The 16467-nt window shown below is 44.8% G+C and overlaps 1 protein-coding gene across 5 annotated transcripts in view; it reads right to left on the bottom strand.

Annotated features, from left to right (window-relative positions):
• Positions 1 to 16467, bottom strand: part of Mpped2 (metallophosphoesterase domain containing 2) — a 177610-nt gene that overhangs the window by 86829 nt on the left and 74314 nt on the right. The window contains exon 1 of one of the 5 annotated variants that reach the window (XM_032903852.1): positions 7683 to 7865. The exons of the other annotated variants lie outside the window; for them this stretch is intronic. The gene's annotated coding sequence lies outside the window, so the exon portion shown is untranslated. Of the gene's footprint in view, positions 1 to 7682; positions 7866 to 16467 lie in introns of those variants that run through there. 5 annotated transcript variants of the gene reach the window in all.

Genomic DNA, 16467 nt, shown 5'->3' with positions numbered 1-16467 from the left:
AAACAAAGCATTTAACAGAGCATCGCAAGTCCAGATAAGCAACCTACAATGTCAGATGGCAAGCCTAATTTTTCATTTACCTGTTGGCTTCTGAGTAAGCAGATTATTAAGGGCCGGTGATGGGAAGGCCAACTTTCCTCCCACTGGGATGGGAGAAGAAACTGTAAAGCTTAGCCCCCCTCCCCCTTTAATATTTATGCTATGGAAATGTGAGTTCTCGGTGCGCGCGCTCTTTATGCAAAAGTTTCCCGATCGAAATGAGATAATTCTGGGAAGAAGAATGAAAGCTATAAAGGAAAACCCAAACACCAGACTTCTGCATAGATTTATAATGTTTGAATAAAGTACAGGTCATACATATTAATAACTCACTGGGATGCTATAAGAACCAAATTTCCAAGGGGAGATAGAGCCGGGCAGCCGCCCCCAGCCTCAGATTAATCCTTTTCTCTGCTCTGTGCTACCCATCCCTCAAACCTCGCCGACGGGCGATTGCTCATTTTATTTTATTTTGGAGTGAAAATAAGGGTGGGAGGACTGCGCACAGAATCCACCTCGCTGAGACTCCTGGGTCCAGTGCAAAATTAATGTGGCCTGCCATTCTGGAGAGAATTAAGGGTACCCTGAGCAGGAAAGAGAATAATACTCTTGTAAGAATTGATCCTTAACCGGCAAGCCAGAGCTGATGATTTAATTAAGGAAGCTTTAGTGGGAAGAGACTTTTTATTGGGAGTGGTAGCAACTTCTGCCATTGGCGCTTGGATTTCAGCAGGGCACTGGATAAAGAGGGCACTGTAGAGCGCCCACCCCGCAAGCAGCCTGAAGCACATGCAGCTGCTAGCACAAGTGTTTTTTCTGAGACAGTGGTGGCACTTTCTAACATTGCTGTTTTTCTTCAGCCCCTGATTTTTCAGTTTCTAAGGGTAATAAAATTGCATAAATAGCATGCACTGTACCGGGAAGGAGAGAAAGTGGAAGCAATGCTAGAAAACGATTCTGTGGAGAATCAGAAGCACTGAGGCCAAGAGTCACACACTGCCGTGGGACACACCTCTGGCCTGGGTTATTGGCAGGGCTGTGGGGAAGGAAGAGTGCGGTGGGAGCAGGAAGCCACTCTCAGAGGCATGCTCCTGCAAGTTGGGCAATTAGGAGCATGATGTGTGTTGCGCAGGCCTTAGAATGTTGTTGCTACTCTGCACTATTCCTGCACTTGAAGCACACATGAAAGACAGATTAACAAGGCCCGCACTGTTCCTGCTGATATAGTGAGACTACTGCAGACTGTGGTTAGATTATGCACCCACAGACTCGTCTGGGTTCCTCAGGTCAGAACAAGCTAAAAATGCTTTCCTGAGCAGCACGGTGTCCTGAGGCAGGTCCTGCCGGAGCGGACCTTGACTCACATCACACTGTGGCCATCTATCTCCTCTGTCAGTGCTGCTGGACGCACTGGAAACTCTGAGTAGACTGCTGTCGCAAGAGAGGGTGAATTCTCACCATTCCCTTTCAGATTTTTGGTTCAGTAGGGTTGAGTCTGAGACGTTAGTACTCCCCCCACCCCACCCCTTTAGCTCTTCAAAACAAACAAACAAGAAATAAAAGGTGAAACTTCTGCGAAGTAAATCTTCCTCAGGAAAACAATCGTCCTCTGTGTCTTTTAAATCAGATTTCAGGGACTCCGCTCGAGAAGGAGCCACCGAAATGAACAGCCACAGGAACAGTGATGATATTTACACGCCGCCAACAGACTCATCTCACTCTGAGAATCCAATAGCAGTTTCCAAGTTCCGCCCTGGGTTACCTATGTTATGAGATTGTCTGACAGATTTTCTTTTTTGCTGAGCTGACCTTTCATCTATAATCTGCCAACCTTTCTGTTTTATATGAAAAGTGTAAGCAGGGCGGCTGACAAATCTCCTGTTACTTGATGGCATTTTCTTTCTTGCTTTTTTTTTTCCTTTCTACAAGACTAGATTAATTTGGAAGGCTCCACAGTCAGGCCTCAAGCTTCTTAGTATTCAAATAGCATCACTTTCAAATTGTCAGACAAAGAGGTGCCTGCCTTTATCCATTTTACTCAGATCAGGCCATCTCGGCCAACCCGCTTGAATAAAAAGGGAGGCCATATTCTGCTTTCCTAACTCGGGAGAAATCCCTGCTCCGTGGGACCCGAAGAACTAACTAGTGGAATTACACAGCGTGTTCTGGGAACGACAGACAGGATTATTCTAGGAGGAATTCTCAGACCAATGCTAAGTACTGTGTGTATTATAAATGCATAGTTGGAAAGTTAATGTCAGTGTGGTCTATATAGCATTTTCATGTATATATGTAGTAAAATATACATAATATACACAAGTATGCAATATGTTAATAGATGATATATTTGTGTACACATGTAATAAAATGCATATGTTACTGTCAGAACAGTTTTGAATTAACAACAGTAGAGGTCAATTGGAGGTATAGCAACAATGCTACATAAGTAACGAATGAATGAATGAATGAATGAATGAATGAAATACAGGATCCCAGCCATCAGTCGGGAGTACAGCTTCAGATAATCGATAGTGGATTGATAAGCAAGCAGAGACAGCATGCTGTGTTCCCCCCGTTACTGAGATCCACGCCTAAGTGTGTTAGCCCAGGCCTGCAATGCCAGCATCCAGTCCAACATGGGCTACAGAGTGTAACTCTGTCCTCCGAAAGGAACAGAGAGTGCTGACAGGAAGGACGACTGCCCCCACCAGCTGCAGCACTGTAAAATTTGGCTGTTTTCTCTTCAATTCTCAGGATGGCCAACCACACGGACAGAGGGGGGAAAAGAAAGGGGCTCTTGGCTCCTTCGCTCTCCCGTCCTCTATTTCTAACAACTTATATTTCTTACAGCAGGACTCCCTTTTTCATTTGTTTGCTTTGTTTTTGTTGTTGTTTTCTCTGTGTAGCCCTTGCTATTCTGGAACTCACTGTATAGACCAAGCTGGCCTCAAACTCGGAGATCCAACTGCCTCTGCCTCTCAAGTGCTGGGATTAAAGTCAGGAGCCACCACCACCAGCAACAATTGGACTCTTAATGAAACTCCTCGTGTGCCCCCAGACACGTTTCTTTGGTCTTCTCTCTTGGGCACCAGTTCTTTATTTATGGAGTCTTCGTTTGTTGTGAGCTTATATTTACCCATCCCAATTAAGTACAACAAGCGGCCATCGGCATGTAAACGGGTGTGCCTGTTGCAAACAGGATCCTAAGTGGGTCAAGATGCCTCAGTGTTCTGCTTTGAAACTCCTGGAAGGAGTCCAGATATGATAAATTCAACCTACAGATATGTTAAGTTTAGCTCTTAACTGAATTTTACTTTTAAAAGATGAACTAACATTTAGAAAGCAGAAGATATCTCTCTCACACGCACACACACACACACACACACACACACACACACGCACACGCACACGCACACACACGCACGCACAGGCACATGATTTCAGGTCTTCCCACCCTCTCCTGGAAAATCAGAAAATCCAGCAATGCTCACAAATTCCACTGAGCTTCTTGCTCCCACTACTGCTTCTGCTTGCCCCACATTGGCTCTGCCTGCCCCACATTGGCTCTGCCTGATGGGCCACTACAGGTTTATACTGAATAACACACAACCCGAGGAATTCTGGTTTCTGTTTTTATTATCCTCCCAAAGCTTTCCCGAGACATCACTAACAGCTGCCTGAGGGACACAGTAAAGCTTCTTCTCCATTCTCTCCCAGGCTGACCTGACCACAGTGACAACACGGTCTCTGGAATATCCACCCTCTTGGTTGCTGCTGCTGTGGTCTCTGGACTCCCTTCTCTCATGTCAGGCATCATCCCTCTCTTCTTCCTCAGATGTCTTTGCATCCTGTCTGACTTCTGACACCCTCCTTCACCCTCCTCCCATCTTCAGATATTGTGTAGTGCTGTCTTCCCACGCTTTTCAAATTTCTCTTCTTAAGACTCGTTGTTAAGCCAGTACCACACGGTCTACAGAGGAGCATGAGGTTAAGAGCGGGGGCTCCACAGCACCCATGGTGCATTAGCTGTATGACCTTGATCAGATGACCTTGCTCTCAGGGTGGTGATGACAACCACTGCATGATGTGCAGCTTTAGAAGCACATGCATGTCAGGGAAAACAAGGTTACACCTGGTGCTATGTATGGTGTTTAGTGTTGCTTTTTCTTTGTGACTCATCTCCCTACTGACTGAAGGCATGCATCGTGCCCGTGGATCCCTGTTTGAGGGCCAATGCTTCCCAGTGGTAAGTACAGAATTCATATGTGCTTAGTGATGCAATGGATGAGCGTCTCCAAGAGTTGCCGGAAGCTTCTGAGACTGCGGGAACTGGGCTTGGCATACTAGGCTTTGAAAAGTGTAACTCGGTGTCACATTGTCTTCTTCCAAGTTTAAGCTTTTATAAAGTGTCCTATTCTGTGACATCTGGCCTCATCAGCTAAGTTTCAGCCGTGCCTTTCAAGCTATACTTTCTCTAAATATAAGTAGGAAAAAGTAACATAACCTATAAGTAATGTAAGCAATGTGACCCGTAAGCTTCAGTGGGATTAAACAGGATCCTAAACAATTTTGGATGTTTTATTCATTCTGTCTATTAGCTGTGCTGCTGCTGCTGCTGGAAATTACCCCTCCCCAACTGCCATCCAAGAAGCCATTACTCATCCATAGAACAGATCCCTCCCTGATGCCACACAACGGTTACTCTCTAAGAGTCTCAACAGAAGACGGAAGCGAAGCCTCTGAAAACGGCTGCAGAATCTGGACACAATCCAAAACGCCCTTAAGTAACATGAGTGTTATTAGAACCCATCAGGCCCATGGGTCTCAGGATAAAGAGAGGAAGCTTGGGAAGCCTCTAGCTAGTGCCCAGTGGTAAGGCAGACCTTGCCTAGAGGTCATCCTAACCCTGCCCTTGCACACCACTTCCTCGCTTCTCTTGTCTAGGAGCCCATCTCTTGGGCTTTCATTCACAAAGGAGTAAAATGGAGGAGATGCAGATTCCACTCCTCTGATCAGCGTCTACTCCCTCGACATGGCTCTCATTTCTTTCTAGAGCCTGCTGGGTGGGGGCCCTTTCTGTGCGTGTGTAGCAAGGAACAAGGTGTCGGCAGCAGTCATGTAGGTGAAGATCTTCAACTATGTGCACCGCGGGTCTAAGTCCTCACTGTCAAGGAAATAAAGGGGCTGTTCCTGCCCACAGCATCCTGGACTCAAGTGGCTCTGAGTAATCACAGCACAGAGGCAGGAGAGGCTTCCAAGGTATGCTGGTCCCAGGTCTCCCCAGAGCTAGAGCAAGGGCACAGGCTGTGGGGAGAGACTTACTCCCAGGTTCACCAGTACAGCTCTGTGTTCTTTCAATTTGTTATATGAATTAAGATTACATTTGAAAACAAAAAGCTATCTAAAATGATTTAAAAACGTAAATTCCAAGGACAAAATTCACCCAGGTGCATTGTGTGGATATAGAAACCGAGCACCAGAGAGATGGCGCTCTTTGCCATGTAGGCACCCTCCACACTGGTAACACAAGTGGGATCAGAATCCAGATTCTAGAATTTTATCATGCAAGGCCCAATTTCTTAGACCCCGAGGATGCCTGGCTAAGGTTCCTCTGTCAAAAGACTTCCTGTGCCACTCGCCCACCCACAGAGATCCATTACTGGTTCTAATCCTTACGGACTGTTTCGCTTGTGCCGTGAGACAGAATTCTCTATTCTAGATGCTTCTCTAGCTATGTCATGAGCTCCTCCTGCACGAGACATGAAGGGCAGTGTCAGCCTCCTGCTATGCCAACACATATCTTGGCTCACTCAAGACATTCCCCAAATTCAACTGCAGTTGCTGGTGCAATTCTTTTTTTGCCCACTACCTCTCTGGAGACTATGGGAACCTCCTCCAGGAAGGGAAGGCCGACTTGATGCGAGGCCCCAGAATTTAGAACTTTTTTCGCTATATAAGAAGTAGGACAAAGCATGGACAAGAGATAGGAAGTCTAAGGTAATAAGCTCAAACACCCACAGGGGCTGGAGAGGGATGGGACAGTCCGGTGACCTGAGGTAGCTGGGAAAATGACAGAAGAGTAGTCAGAAATGGGGCACTGGCGCGTCACTGTTAAACGATTGTATACAAGTGCTGTTCTGGATAAATAAGATTCCCAGGATAGCTTGCGCCACTCCTTCAATAAAAATTAATGTGCCTCAAAATTAAGTATCATATAACTGCCGCCCATTTCCCTGCTATAAATCATTGTAGAAGGTATTCCGACAATTCCCTTTTCCAGGACATCTGCCTTCCACAGGGTTTGCCTGGCACTTTTCATTCCTCCGGAGTAAGGATGATGGGAAATGGGGCGGCCAAAATGGCTCATTGGTTTGTGGCTAATGACAGAACCTCCTTGGCCTACATTTTAAACCAAGAAACTGGTAAATAAGGCTAATCGGTTGTGATCTCTCATTTTCGTCAGCGAAAGCCACAGGGAAGCCTAGCAGACAGAGCAGGAAGAAAGCATCCAAAGCAAGATGGCTGTCTCTTGTTTCCATCTGTCGGAGGAAGCTTAGTTCGGAAGTAGATTTTAAGGCCTCCGATTCCTATGCACGCTCCTCTCCATTCTCCTGAATTAGAGACTTTTGAGAACGTGTGAAGGAACCAAGGCTATCGCTGTTATAAGTCTGGAAGTACAGAACGCTCAGTCTGTAGCAAGAAGAGAAGAGACAGGGAGGTGGGGTCAGAACAGGATGCACGCTCTGGCTCCTAGGCCTTCACTCGGGAGAATCCGACTCACAGGCACTGCCTTCAGGCTGGTCTGCTCCAGCACACTGGACAACAGCCTCCCTTAGTAGGATCGCCAAGAGTTCAGTGAATATTAAACACACGATGATTATCACTGATTCGTTTCTAAACAAAAGAAGAGACATCGATAGACTGCAAGTCAGGAATTCACATTCCCGAAACCTTCCGCCCTCCACAGCACAGGCAGGAGATGTTTTAGACCTCAGTCCAACACAGCAGCCATGGAAGGGGACCCTGTGATATCCAGAAGACAGATAAGAAGAGGCCCTTTCCCCTGATTAAAAGTATTATTATATTTTTAATATCGTGATTCCAGGGGGAACCACAGAAAACGTTCAAAGTCCTGAAGACAATTCTGCTGAGGAATGAGTAAGAAAAGCTCAAGCCAGAAAACTGACCAAGCAGAAAATTCTGCAGGAAGATGAAAGGTAGGAAAAAAAAATAACCCAAGAGGCCAGGAGAACAGAAGAAATGAGGCTCGGAGACTGCCCGAGGAGACCTTGCTTCTCAGTTTCTCACTTGGTGATTGCTGGGTGAGGATGGCAAAGAAGGTCTGGTCCAGCCTGAAGCGAGAAGCGAGCACGCTTAGCTCTAAGGAGGCAGAGGCCACCATTTGCTGTGGCACCTCCTGTGCCTAGGAAAGCCTTTCGCACCTGGTGCCCACTGCCTATGCACTAAGGTAACATACAGACCCCCGGGAGTCCCTCTTGGCTCCACATTTGCACTCACTTGCCTCCGCTGCAAAACCACCAGAAACATTCAGTCAGGGCAAGCCCTGTCTCTGACCTCAGTCTGTCCCCCGTCAGGCTCCATTAATTTCCACAAGTCCTGACAGCTCTCACATTAATACTCACTTGCTGATGGAGCCACACGGCAGGTTCAGACTGCTACCTTCTCCTCTGAAACTCATGCATTAGGGTTTCTTCCATGCTTGCAATGGGAAACCAAGTCTAAGAAATATTAAACACAGAAAACTAGATTACAATGATGTCAGGGCCGAGCCAGAATCCCAGGAGAATGGAGGAAGGCCGAGCGGAGACCTGACAGTCCACGGCAGGACTTACGGGGAAGCATACAAGGACAGCAGAGAAGACCCTTCCCTCTCTTCAGCCTCCTTCACAGTGAGACTGCTAAGGTTCCAGAGACAACACAAGCACTGCTCCTCACCAAGGAGACAAAACTCTACTCCATCACCCTACCGGCCCAAGAGGCCCTGAATAGTCACCAATTCACCAACACTGAGTGATGCAACCGAGAAGTGCAAAGCTTGAGACTGCGGCCATTAGTGCTCTCTATTTTTAGAGACCATGAAGATATCTCAGAGATGCTGTTGTCATCCTGCAGCAACCTCTTGTTCACATACACTCCCACTCAACCATAACTGTGCTCCAGTATAACTTACAGCGAGCATGCACACATACGTCCGTGTGCACACAAACACACACGCACACACTATCCACACTCATGTATCTACACACACCATTCGGTAACATGCATAATGGCTGATCCCTCCTTGTTCTCAAGTGAGTAATATCTCTAAATTGCCACCCAGCCCAACACGCTGTGCGTTCCACATGGGGCTATTGTGGTATCTGTCTACAGTGCTATCTGTCTGACGGAAGGTCACTCAGTCATATTGGCACCACGTGTCTCGACAACAGCCGTCAATGGCAGGGTATTCCGCCATTTGTTTTCTCTAGCCTTTTCCTTACAGACAAGGGCCTTGGCTTGTGGAGAACGATTTGGAACAACAAGCGCCAAATCTGATCTGAATGGACTATCTTCTAAAGACACTTCAACTTATCTCCTTCCACAAAAAAAAGATGGATATGAATCGGGGTTTTGTGAGACAGCCCCAGGACATACTGGTAAAGGCATTGTCAGGTGTCATCTCAGTGTGTCTATTTCTATCCCTGCAGAGGGTGGGAGAACATGAATGCAAGGCATGGAGGAAGCACAGGCTTTGGAATCACACGGATCAAGTACCCAGTGCCATCACAGGTCTCCTTCAAAACTCAGATCGAAAGCAATCGATACAACTTAATATTACCCCTCAGGAGAGGAAGACCATTACATGATCTGTCCTACGAAGTGGACGGGAGAATGAGCCCAATCAGCAAAGACTGAAGACAATGCCTGACACAGGAAAGATAGAGACTACGCTGGTGATTCTGTGCTCCATTTCGTCTCCCACTGTAACTTCCTTTGGGCTAAGCTGCCAGTCTCCCACCTCCTTCCCAGCCCTTTAAGACGATGCCCAGCAAATGTCTTTATTAACATGGAGGTGCCTATGACAAGGCTCTATGATGAGCTGACAAATACATTGGGTCTCTTCCCTCTGCAAAGGCTTTCAGAAGCAACGGAGAGGAAGGTGTTCCTCCCAGTGATGATTATAAAATAAGTGGCAATTATTCTCCTGAATAATTAGGGGGACAAATGCAAATCCCATGTGTTTGCATTTTACATCATTAAGCATGGTGAAGACCAAATTAAATAAAAATAACACAAGGCATAAAGGCCATATCTTTTAAGAGAAATAACTATTTTAGAGGCTTTTAAAATTCCCTCCTCCTTAACCTTGCAAATAGAAAAAAAAACCTTTTGAAATCACTGCTGTTCTCCTGTGCTTAAATAGAACTGGGGCCGGTGAATGTGGGGTTTCATCACACAAGGCTTCAGGGGGGCGGGGCTGCAGACACAAGAGCAGAGGGCTGACAGTAGAAATGCAATCTCTGCCTTAACAGCACCACTGGGGCTGGATGAAAATGGTCTTCTAGAACTTGATTAAAACTAAATTGAAAAAGAACATATTTGGCTAATATTACATTAGACTAAAATATAGAAATGAACCCTAATACTCTCGAAATCTAATAAGAAAAAGCCATCTCAATTTCCAAACTTTCAAAGCATCTTCTTTAAATGCATCACAGATCAATTTACATGGTACTTTTGCCAATAAGCAAAACCAAATCACAGGTTGCAATTGGCTTATATTGGAAAGTGTGAGAGCAAGTGCTAGAAAATGCAATTACGGAAAACAAACTCCATTTTCTCCCCTCTGAAGGGAATTTCAGGGAATATTTTATTGCCATCAAATAATATTTCTGAAGGCATCAATACACAATTCTATTTTCTTTTCAGAGTCCCCACACCCTATAAATCGAATCCACTCTGCAGAATATCTTGAAATTTAGAGAGAGGCCTACAAAGGGGGATATTACCTCGCACACACATCCTATGTCAATTTTAATAATTTGCACCCTGGACAGGAAGTGGCTTTGAGTCTAATTTAGGATGCAATAAAATTGACTTTTCCCCTTTTATAACTCAAAATTGTAATGAAGCCGTGCAAAGATAAAACACACAAGGAGACCTCACAGGGGAGGTTATTTTGATCAATACTGACAGTGACAAGGGATGGAGGACAAGATGGTGTTTATTTCCTCTTCCAGGGTTTCTCTGCCTCAGCTCTCAATTGGCACCAATTGCTTACAAGTAGGGACTGCACGTGATCAGAGTTACCAAGGAGACTTCCACAGAAGAACAGTAGTTCCATTGGCATGCTGTTCCTAGGGTCTCCTTAGACACAACTCTATTCTGATGCCACGGTTCCCTTCCAAATTACACAATGCTTGTTCTTCAGCAGAAGAGTCTTTCTAGAAAAGTCTGTCATGTCTTCTTAGTCCCAGAGTTTCTGGAAACAGAGGTTGTAGGTTTATGTTAGGTCTTCTCTGTCTTCTACTGTTCTCCCTGTTTTCTGGTGTCTTGGGGACTTAGTTCAATGAACACATGGTCATGGTTCTGCCAGGTTCCCTGCTCCTGGACATTGGAAGTGAGGTGAATGCGCTCTGCCTTTGCTTTGAATTGTTTCTCATAAATTCACTTTCTGTCCTCCATCATATGCATCCCTACCCTCTGTCTCCATCCATACCCTCTTTAGACAGTAGGCAAGTCTCTCAGCTTTCAGCTTATTTTTGTGAGGGGCTAAACCATCCCTCCTAAATCCACATGAAGAGGCCTTCACTGCGAGTACCTCAACATATTACAAGGACTTTAAAGAGGACATCACAGTCGGTCTTCATCCTTACAAAAACTGGATGTAGACACTAGAGGTGCAATGCAGGCAGGGGAGTCTGGGGACACAGAGGAAACAGCCATCTGCAAATCGAGGAGAGATCCCGCAGGAGAGACAAACCCTGCATGAATTTGGGTTTGTAGAACTCTGGGAACTCTGTTGCTTAGGTCCCCCAGTCTAGTATCTTGTCATGATACTCTCAGCAAAGCAGAACCCAGTTTCGTAAGAGGGTTCTGCATTGCTTGGCGTGCTGTGCGCTAAGCTGGGAGAACTATCAGCATGCAAGTTTGATCATGTATGCTCCTTAATACACATTACACATGATCATGTATGCTCCTTAACACACACTACACTCACCCCCTTATTCTCAGTTCCTCTAAGGTAGGTTCCAGACAAAAGCCAAACTCCCTGGGGTAGTGTAGTGGGCAGGCGCTCGGGTATGGCCATGACCAGCAGCAACTCTACTCCTCTCTTGAACTTTCTGAAGTCAGGGCTTTCAGTCCACAGGATAAGAATTTCTCTACCAAAGCTCACTCTCTCCACCTTACTCTGGACCTTGAGGTATTTGCATTTCCAGAAGGTCTCAAAAATTACCCATCAAAAATTACCCATCAAACGAATGAATAAGTAAAGACTAGTTCTATCTTGACTCGAAATCATCTGGATAGATCAGGTTTATACCTTAATTTTGTATTCAATGTGGCCTTAAAGGTTTAAAAATCCTACTTTTATTTTACTCTAGATTGCCACTAATTAAGAAACTAAATCCGTTTTTTTTTTCCTTTTTCTTAGAACAGGGTCTCAACATGCAACCCAGGCTGGCCTTTAACACATCCTCCTCCTGCTTCAGCCTGCCAGGTGCTGGAATTACACTTCTACTAGCACACCTAGTTAAATCAATCAATCAATCAATCAATCAATCAATGAATATCTCTCTCTCTCTCTCTCTCTCTCTGTGTGTGTAGGGGGCTAAGTATAAGTATCCATGTTTGTATGTATATACACTTGTGTGTGTGCACAAGTGGAGGTCAGAAGTCAACTAGAATTGTCTGCCTGTTGCCCAGCTCCCCACCCTTGAATAGGTGTCTCTCATTCAATTCAGAGATCAGTAGTTGGGTGGGATGATGGGATGGCTGTCCAGAAAGCACCTGGTATCCTTCCTCCATTTCTGCAATCCCATTCAATGATAGAATTACCAGGGTACCACATGCTGCCACAGCTTTTACATGGGTACTGTGGATTGAACCCAGGTCCTCCTGCTTGGACAATGAGGAGCCTTGTACCAACTCAGCCATTTCCTCAGCATCCCTGCGAAGTCTGATTTTGAAGACGTGATGTAAGGTGGGTCTTTTTGGTGGTAAAAGTGAATCAAAGATGGCCAATGTGGTAAAGACTCGATTGTATTGAATGAGTGGAAATGTGAGCAGGTGAATAAATGAAGGACCCCATCCATACCCCACAAAGAACGCACTCACTGTCAGTTTGAAAGAGAAGGCAATTGTTTCTGCTATTCAATATTCATCATTCAGAAAAGTTTCCATCCCTTGAGCCCAAGATTTGGAATCAATAGATAGAGCTAATGGTGTAGCCATTTATTATCCTTCTTCATTGCACCTCTTGATCTGAACGTTTTCACCCCTAGGCCTCCCAGGGAAATCGCTGCTGTTTTGACAGCTGGCTTTGGAGAGGCCACTCTTCATAAACGAGCCATGGCCTGGGCCCATCCAGGACGTGTGTATGCATCTTCTCAGGCCCCCAAGCCACTGGGTCAGATGAAAGAATCTGTGTTAATCATTTATGAGCGGGTCTAGCTTTCTCCTTTGCTTCCAACAAGAAAATCAAGGAGCAGCAGGGTGCTGCTGACCTCCTCTCCTCTGAGGCCAAGCTGACTGAATTCCAAAAGGACAGAGACCTCAGCGACCAGAGCCCTTCCTCCTCTGGAAGGGGAAACTGAAACCTTCCAAGCCTACATGAGTGCACTAAGTTCCCCGGCTGACTTAGTGACAGCTTGGGAGGCCTGCTTCTGCAGACCAATCCTCACCTCCTCCTCTTGTCACCCAGTGGGTGTGGTCAGTGTTTGAATACTAGATCTTTCTTGGTGCTTGCTTTACAGATCAGAAGACTTCAGTTTAGAGAAACTGAGAGACTTTTCTGAAGAACATTGATCATTCAGTAATCTTGAGGGTGAATTCCTAAAACTAAAACCCACTGCTGTCTGCAGGTAACATCAATTAATATACAAGACATACAGAACAAATCTCTTACCTCAGATACTGATGGCAGCACATTTCATCCTTAGGATTCTCTATTATCTTTATTTGAAACTAATATGTCTCCTAAACATTCATACATTAGAGACTTGCTTGCTAACTAATGGGCCTTTGGTAAGTGACTGGGTCCTGTAGGCACAGACCTGATCAATGCATTAATCTCTTGATGAATTCCCAATAAGGTGCTGTTATTGGGAAGCAGCACATAGTTGGAAGAATCGGCTCACTGGGATTTACCGTGGAAAGATATATCTTGTCCCTACCTCTTCCTCTCTTGCCTTCTGCTCCCAGGCCACCATGAATTGACAATCTTCCCCCTACACACTCCGTTACTACTGTGACATTTTACCTGACTCACACCCGAAGTAAAGGAACTATAAAACGATGGACTGAAAGCTCTGAGAGCAGGAAACTAAATACATCTTCCCTCCTCCAATCTGTATCCTCTTGACTTGTCACAGTGATGACAATTTGACTAACACACTCCTCTGTTCTCTTTCAGCCCTTCCTGTGATAGTTCGCAGTCATTTTCTTTCATTGCATTTATCTGTTTGGCCATTTAAATTGTGACTTTCAGTCCAAGAGTAGATAAAGTGATGGAAACAACCTCCCTGATCCAGCTGCAGTTTTTCCAAACTTTACTTTGTTCTCCAAAAACAATTAATGAAGTATCCTTCATAGTAGTCAGAACTCCAATATTTGGATACCAATTTTTTTCTTTCATGTGTCAATAGATAAAGAGTTATATTCATTACACTCAACAAATAAGGCAAGGCATATCCACTTCCTCTCAATAGCAAAGTGGTTTGTCAAAGGTTTGCAGGGCAAATTTTCCTAAGTTGTTATAATACACAAGCCTTACTGAAACTACAGCTTTATCTCTACATGGTTCAGAAACGGCAGCCCTTATTGTTTACAATGGGGATTATTCTCCTCATCGAGAACTGCATTTCCTCCTTGAACAATAGAGCCAAGATTACTTGGCTCTTTAATGTTGAAAATAAAGGTCCAAAGTTTCTTTGAAAATAAGCTACATTTATTAATTTTTATTAGTTCTTTGGGAGTTTCAAGTGTCAATGTGTTTTGATCATAAACTTTTATAAAATTGAATTCCTTTAGTGTGTTTTGATAATGAGGTAGACTGAACGAAGACAGATACTTTTTGTAGGCTGTAACTTAAGTTGGGACTTAAATATTTCACTCCAAAGCCATTCAAAAGTTCTACAATGGCTGGAGTATAGTACTTTGAGTTAAACTCTTTTTACTTTTTAATTCTGTTGTGTAAATTTTCATATTAAATCTAATCCTGGGATTTACTCACTCTCTGATTTAAGTCTCTTCTACTTTTTTGTAGTGTGTCTGTGTTCCTGTGCATGGGTATGCTCACCCGTGTGTCATGGGCATGTGGAGGACACATGATATTGCTTTGTTCTATGATACTCATCATCTTAGTGTTTGAAGAAGAGTCTCTCACTGGACCTTCAGCTCACTGACCTTCAGCTAGACTGTTTGGCTCGGAAGCCTCCTGGATGCACACCGGTACCTTGGCACGCTGGGACTGTAGGCATGCGTCTCCATGCCTGGCTTTTCCACGAATGCTGGGGTCCAAGCTCAAGCTGTCTCTTTCACACAATAAGCACCCATCTCCATAGCCCCTACTTTTCTCTTACTCTTATTTTGATTCAGCTTATGTAAAGTCTCATGCAAAGACAAGTCTCCACCAACTTTTCAAATCCAACTACTATGTAGAAAAGAGATCTAACTGGATCCCATTAAATACCATGAGGATTCCTGACCCATGGGAGAGTCAAGATGAGATTTCATAATTCAACAGGGTCTCAGTCTATTCGAAGAATGATTTCAATCTCCCTACAACATTCAGGTAATGTTTTCAATGTGTTTAGAGATTCTGGGAAGACTGCTGTAAAAACCGATAAAGTATTTCGGCCCACATTGGACTTAACCTCAGGTGGGACCAACAGACACAAAGACAAAGAGGAGTTAACAGATCCTATTACCTCCGAGAGGTTTATGTCCATGATCCTGAAAAAACATTATCAGGTTGTATGAACTAGAGTAGCAAGAAATTACGAAAATTGGCAAAGAAGGAAGATCCCTTTGAAGAAAATCAACCAACATATTTTCTCTTGACTGCTCACCCTTGGAGCAACGGTCAGTAAAGATTCACAAAAGACTGGCATCCCTAGTCCCACATAGCATGAGGGGGCAGGAAGCATACCCAGCCGCACACAGAAGAGATGTTAAAACGGTGTCTCTTGGCTTCTTTAAAAAAATCTGTTTTCATAGAAACACTCAGACACCGCGCTCTTCTACGGTTCGCTAGATGGATTTTTAAAAGCCTACCCTTGTATTCAAACATCTTTCTTAAAAAATGTGTTTATTCAGCTTCCTGCCTTAGTGAGGATAGCATGGTGATGCTCTACTACAGAGACATCTGTGAGGAAGCAGAATACACGCAAGCCTGAAAGTCTGTTGCTGTCCGGGGATGGCCTGAGGCACCGTAATAACACTTATCTTCTTAGGTTCTTCGTTTGAGGTTGTCATAACACATTGGCTGAAGGAAGAAGATGTCTGGCCTACAGCACTGCCAGGCCTTGTGAGGTCAGGGCTCACTGACATTGGGTCCCCTGAGCTCCTGGGGATACTCCTTAGTTCAGGTTCACATCTAAGGTCACTCCACTTGTCCACCACAGATTTCCCATAGCCAGTTCCCAAATACTCAGATCCCGGAGGGGGGGGCACTTGATGGAGCTCTTCTCTTAGTTCTCCAAAGACAACATGACAGTAGAACTCAGAAGCTACTCAAGCTTCCATCTTGCCCGGAGACAGATCACTTCTGTTAGCATAGTGGAGCATATGAAAGGATTCTGGGAAAATTTTATTGGAAGGAAAATTCACTAGGAAACTTTAAGAAAAAGAATAAGAGAAATAGTGTGCTGTGCTTGAAGTCAGATTGCAGATGGGGAAATGGGTGGGATTCTGGCCTGAGGTGCTGAGCATCAAAGCCCATGAGGACATGGCTGGAAATGTAGCATCCTAGGAGTTGAACTGTTCATACCTTTTAGTCATCATAGGGCCTGAGACCCACGGCCTCTTCAGCCAGTTCTTTCTAAATATGCTGATCTCAGAATTATGTGAGGAATCTTCTTTTTTCCTTTCTTTCCTTTCTCTCTCTCTCTCTCTCTCTCTCCCTCCCTCCCTCCCTCCCTCCCTTTTTCTCCTTCCCCTTTGAGATCAGATTCCAGTCTCCCACTGAGGGGATTCTGACTTCCC

The sequence above is a fragment of the Rattus rattus genome, chromosome 5, assembly GCF_011064425.1.
Source record: "Rattus rattus isolate New Zealand chromosome 5, Rrattus_CSIRO_v1, whole genome shotgun sequence".
In the NCBI taxonomy this organism is placed as follows: domain Eukaryota; kingdom Metazoa; phylum Chordata; class Mammalia; order Rodentia; family Muridae; genus Rattus; species Rattus rattus.
Note: the sequence above shows the minus strand (reverse complement) of the source record. Positions and strands in the feature narration are given on the sequence as shown.